General features: G+C 40.4%; 1 pseudogene; it reads right to left on the reverse strand.

Moving 5' to 3' along the window:
- Window positions 1–299: 299 nt before the first annotated feature.
- On the reverse strand, window positions 300–6,055 carry LOC134442709 (macrophage-expressed gene 1 protein-like; annotated as a pseudogene).
- Window positions 6,056–6,336: the final 281 nt, after the last annotated feature.

Genomic DNA, 6,336 nt, shown 5'->3' on the forward strand with positions numbered 1-6,336 from the left:
ATACCGTGACCTGTCTCCTATATCGTTTATATCGTGATAGTAATTATATACATTTTATACAATTGAATATCATTTAATTGCATTTCATGTTGTCACAATACACAGTATAAGTTCATGTAACTGTAAAAATAAGAATAAAAAGATCCATTTTAAAGAAAGATTGTTTTGTGACATGAAAAAATAAAGAGAATAATTGAAAACGTATGTAATTGTGCTATATCGTGATATATATCGTTATCGTGATATAAAGTAATCCATATCGTGATTTAGTTTTTTTTTTTTTTTTCATATCGCCCAGCCCTAAATGCAATGATTTTGTCCTGATATTAAGTAGCAACAATATATACAATTATTATTATTTTTTACTGTAAGTCATTTTTGTCTTCGATGGTATTCTATGGAAAGAAATCTTTGATGGATATTGTCTTTGAGCACACACTCCCTCTGGATCCTTCACTCTGGCTCAGTGTGAGGAATGGCCGCATAGCCCTCTCTGCGATTGTGGCACCACCTTCTCATCTTATTTCCTATGAGCACCCCACCCACCAAACATGCAATCATCCCCAAAGCAACAAGAAGACCTGCAATGACTAATCCCCATCGGCTGGATGAGTTGATCTGTTTCAGATATGCCCCAATGTCTTCTTTTTTAACACGCTGCCATGAATTAGTGTTTCCTTTCCTGACCCACACCTGATTTCCTTCAGTTACCATAACCATTGACTTGTTGCTAGGCTTTATGATGAGATCTGGCTTAATGAATGGAGGCAAATGGATAGGCTTGAGCTGCCCTCCAGTAAATGCACCATACTTCACACAGTAAAGAATCTGACAACCATCATCTATGGTGGCCAGATGTTGGCTGAACTCAGGTGGGCAGTTATAATTTGAATATGCCAAGGGGTTGTTTGCTTTGCAGCTGGCAAATCCCCCAAAAGGTACAGCATTTATGGAAGCTTTCTCAAAGTCACTACTGACACATACAAAGAAATCACTAGAGAGAAATTTCAGTGGCACAAAATAAAGTGGGCATTCCTTGGACTTTGTCAATGGGTTCTACACATATGAGCCATACAGACCACCAAACATGTACCCAGTATTTCCTGTTGTAGATGTGTTGCTGGCACACCAATAGGTCTCAACTGTTGCTACAATAACATCAATTACGTCTTCATAATATGTGTAACAACAATCCCAAAGACAAAATTGGTCACAGTGTTCTTTACGGTTTGTTCTAGTATAATATTTTTTGATTTCGACAGACTGTAAAAATGTGGAAAGGTAAGGTGGACGGCACGAGAATGCCCCTGTATCTGGGTTCTTTTGCTCCTGTTTATCGCAAATCCGTTTGTCACCTTTACATGTTTGATAAATCCCACCAAAGTGTAGGTTTGTCATTGGGCCCCGGCAAGAACCATCATCAATATTGGCTTGGAAATTAAAGTTCGGAGATGAAGGGTCTACACACCCAGGTCGTTTATTGACTTCATAATACAGCTCTATGGCTTGACGGACAGACTTGACCACTTTCTGTATCGTGACTTCTGGGAGGTCTGGCAGAGTTGCACTGTTCAGAACGTAGTGCAGAGGAAGCCCTGATCGGTCAATGGCTACCAGATTGTTTGGTGTACTCTCCTGCCAAGTTTTTAAGGTCATTCCTGGGTAGAATGACTGCCCCCCATGAATGACCGTTTGAGAGTGAACAAGGTTGGACATGTAACTGCTACCCTGCTCCTGCGTTGCTTTTGTGTCCATATCAAACTTAATGACTTTGAAGAGGTTCAAACCAGTTGAACTTGATATAAATGTACGAGTATTACTAAGGAAGAAATTGTATTTAATAAAGTCTTCCTGCGCTATATTAGCCCCTGAATCTACTGAGGTGATGACATGGGTTCCATAGCCTGCCACCATCATCTCAGCAAGGAACGTTGCTTGCCTTGTGTTGTTGTTCTGAAGTGCATCTGCTATTGCTTTGACTTGATGGAAGAACCGTGAGTCCAAGCTGAAGTCGGGATTGGCTTTTGCTGTGTAAATGTGGTTGCGAACCTGTGAACATAAAGCATTTTGATATTAAATCAATTTCATTTAAAGCATGCAAAAACTGATCATTTGGAAGCAAAACACGTTTAATGATTTAGACATTTTACCCAGTACTGCCCACAATTATGAAGACATGGTAAAATAAATCAACCATAAGCTGTTATTTTTCAGGTCTCACAATGTGAAAGTTGAAAGATTATTTTTACTGATATAAAATTATGCAACAATGTTTGGGCGTCATCTCTATGTTCCCATAGCCCATTGGTCCCACAGCTTATTTTTGCTGCTCCATGTTCCCACATTTTAAAGAAATTATTCAAATATAGACCCTATGTTCCACAACTCCATGTTCCCACATTTCAAAGTAAACTAAGAGTAAGAGAACTTGTCTTTCTCAGCGCCATTGGAGATAGGGCCTAAATTTGAATAAATTCTTAGAAATATGGGAACATGGGCCAGCAGGTATAATATAAGCCGTGGGATCAATGGGCCTGAAAAAATAATGTCAAGTCTTAATGAAGTGAGACCATAGACATGCTCCCTTGTCTGCACAAAAAATATGAATGTTGCTACTTCCTGTCATGGTCCAGGTAGGCAAATGCTGAGGCAATCAAGGTTGCAATTTTTTTTTTTTTTTTGCTACAATAATGCCTACACGTTTCGGCCGTTATGGCCTTCTTCAGGGCATGTGGAAATCCAAATCCCCCCGGATTCCCCCATCTATCTGTCTGTCTGTCTATCTATCTATCTCAAATATTGTAACCTTCACTGATGTTGTATGATTTCTCTAAATTGTAGAAAAGTATAGTTAGGCTATGTGTAGGTACATGACAGTTAGGCAACTTTCATGTCTTTCCAGGAGCACATTAGTGAGGTGCAGGGAAGGCTTTAAAATATGCCAGTTCCCTTTTTTTGTAGTACAATAGGCTACAAAGCCTAACTGCTTTTATTAAAGGAACAGTCAACCATTTTTTGATTTTCACATATTTGCAGTATTTCCAAGCAACATAAGAGTAACAATGCAAGTCTGGGGAGCAAACAAAACATCATCAAATGTAATTATGAACTACTTTAAAATGAATGCAAAATTCACCAGAGTGCAAGACAGCTATTTGACAGTCCAGCTATTTGACAGTCCTATTATCACTTGTGGTTTGATGCTAATTTAGTGCTAATAATAATTATTATGCTAATAATTCTGATCCAGTAAATCTGAGTACTGAAAGTAGAGAAGAAAATGATGTGCATATTCATGAATAATGCTGGGGAAAAAAGGGTGGACAGTTCCTTTCATAATAACAACAATAACATCAATCATATTGACAATGCATAAAAGGTTTCTGAGAAAATAGTCTCTCGACAGATGAAACAAAAGTTGAACTTTTTGAAAGGAGAGCCTCTTGTAACATCTGGTGTGAAAAAAACACTGCGCTTGATAGAAAGAGCGCCATGTCAAAAGTAAAACATGGTGGTGGGATTTTCATTGTTTGGGGCTGTTTTACTGCTATGACTGATGCAAGTGTGAATTCGACACTCTACGAATAAATCCTGTAAGATCATGTCCAGGCATTCATTTGTGGTCATGCATGGAAACCCTCTGTAGTTGTTTAAAAAATATGAAAAAAAAGTGTTGGCACAAATTCCTCCGCAGTGAAAGACTGTTTGCCAGCGCTGGCTGGCAAACACTTGACTAAAACTGTTGCTGAGGGTGGTACAACAAGTTATAAGGTTGAGGGGGCAACAACTTTTTCATGTGAGGTCATGTCGAATCAGAACTTTTAAATTAAAACGTGTTTTTGTGTTAACTTGGGGGTTATTTTCATCTACTATTTCAATTTCCTTGATCTGAAATCATTCATAGTGACAACGATGCAATAAAAGCTAAGAAACAAGTAAGGGGGCAATGTTAAATTTGAGTGGTATATCCTGCGGCAATTGCAGTTGACAAACAACTGTATGACCATACTGTTGGGGAGTTTTAGAATAAAACGTAAGCCTATTTCTGTGTTCCAATTAATTGGGCCAGGAATGTGTATGATTACTCTTACTGCTCCTGATATCTTGAGAGCTCTGCTGTTGAAGGTCATAAGGCCAGGACACAGTGTGCTCACGCCTTACTTTCCAGATAGCAGAAGCTAACCTGATTATCATCGGCTTTCAAATATCTTCGAGACTTGGTCTGACCAAGAACATGAATTAACATTTACCAAATGGCCTCCCTTGGTTTGCTAATGATTGTTTGTTTCCCAACAAAGTCGGAAGTGTCCCCGTATTTGCGGGAAATCAGACAGTACTTGCATTGCTCTTAACCTGACTGGTAGCAACGCTGAAGCTGTTGCGTCACTAGGAGGGCACGGCCTGGCAAAGCAGAAGCATCCTTAGGCCTGTGTGCTATCCATAAGCAATATTGTGTTTTTATTAGAGATGTACAGGATCCAAGATCCGGTTCCGGATCCGGCAGGATAATAGGGTTTTTCAGACTATACGGATCCGGCAGGATCTTAAGCAGTGGATCCGGTATCCGGCAGTCACCTAAAAATCAGGATCTGGGGCATCTCTATTTTTTACGTAGCCTAGGCTTTTCAGTCAGTCTTTCACAACCCCAATCGCTGCATGGAGTGAAAGCCCTTTGGAAATGGCCGTTGAAGGCAGTGTGGCAGTAAGCCAATGAGTCTTAAAAATAGTTTGCGCCAACGTAATAAAAAGGGCCCACATGTGCGAGTTGGCTATGTGTTTCAACTCTTTCGTAGGATGCGGTATCCGGTTCCGGATCCGTCAGGATCTTAAGCAGTGGATCCGGTATCTGGCAGGATCCCAAAAATCAGGAACTGGTGCATCTCTAGTTTTTATGATTCGTCACTACTGTAGACATGGGGACGCCATATTCCCTAACTAAGATCATACATGCATACGTGTAACCTGCTGACATGAGGAAGACGGTATAAAAGCCGTTGCCACCATTTTGTCAATTGTTGATTGCCTGTACTTCGCCAGAGATAGGATGCTGCCTAGTTTCTCATTTGCTTTTAACCTTGACTTTTATTCCACTTTTACTTCCTTTAATTTCTTCTTATTATTTTTGCAATCTCATTTTTTCTATAATAAATTGTATCCTGATTGATCCTTTTAATTACGCAGTCAACACTTATTTTATTTTTGCAAGTGAGTCAGTTAAAACACAACGTAGAGCTTCCAGCCTTTTGTTGGAGAAGGGAATTTTGGAAACATCCAAAAATCTAACAGCAAATACTTCTGTGAACAATACCCTGTACACACAGAGAGATACGGTGTATACAATACTATATAACACAGAGAGATACACACACTATTAATAGAAGTATTTACCTGTGAACGAGAAATGATGGCACGATCGTGCGCTTGGTTGATTTTGGCACTCTGGCTGTCAGTGGAGAATTTTGCATTTAGTGCCTTACAAAAAAAAACGTCAGCATTGATGGTCTGAGATGTGGAACTGCTGTAATTTAGCCAGTGTTCAAATATCTCAGAGGTTCTGTCTACGACGGTGGTCTTCTGTGGGATGACAAACACCTCGTCTGGGATGAGGTAGAGCCCATCCTCTGTGGTCTGACACTGTGAATAGCTGAAGTTCATCACTCTGCCCATGTCCCGGTTCCGGAGGTTGTCCCATCCCCCGCCAGGTAGAACCTCTAGGGCTAAGACACTGCTGCTCTTTTTGCATTCCCGCAGTCCATTGCTAGAGTGAGGATGTGTACAATAAGAACTCTTATGCAGAGCAACCAGGAAAATCAGACACACTCGTAGGTCCATGACTGACTTCAGAGGAAGGAGATGGAACTTTCCTTTGTCTGTAGCTTAATTCTTCACCTCACTTACAGAGGAATTAGGTCTTTTTTCCATTGTTATTGACACTTGAAACATTGCCATATATTCACACGTTCACAGAAATAGACAAAAACGGACATCAAACGTTAAGATACTCGCTAGGCCTAAGTCTAAATCCTCAAAACAAAAATCCTGAAGCAGCCAACAGTCCCACATGAAACCCTATTTGTTCCTCTTCCCTCTTTGTTCCATGTATACAAGCTCAGGGGCAGGGCCACATTAAGCCAATGTGGTGCCCCCGGGCACTATACGTCACTTTATAAACAATCTTTGTTGTGTATTGTGGTGCCCCATCACTGGTCAAAAATGGTTGGTGCACCTGGGCACTGTACCACTCGCCCTTAGATAATCTGGCCATGCTCGGGTGATATCGTAATCGTCTGAATACCTGGGCATGTTTTCACCTGCTTAGATCCCACATGAAACCCT

The sequence above is a fragment of the Engraulis encrasicolus genome, unplaced genomic scaffold (assembly GCF_034702125.1).
Source record: "Engraulis encrasicolus isolate BLACKSEA-1 unplaced genomic scaffold, IST_EnEncr_1.0 scaffold_221_np1212, whole genome shotgun sequence".
Lineage (NCBI taxonomy): Eukaryota > Metazoa > Chordata > Actinopteri > Clupeiformes > Engraulidae > Engraulis > Engraulis encrasicolus.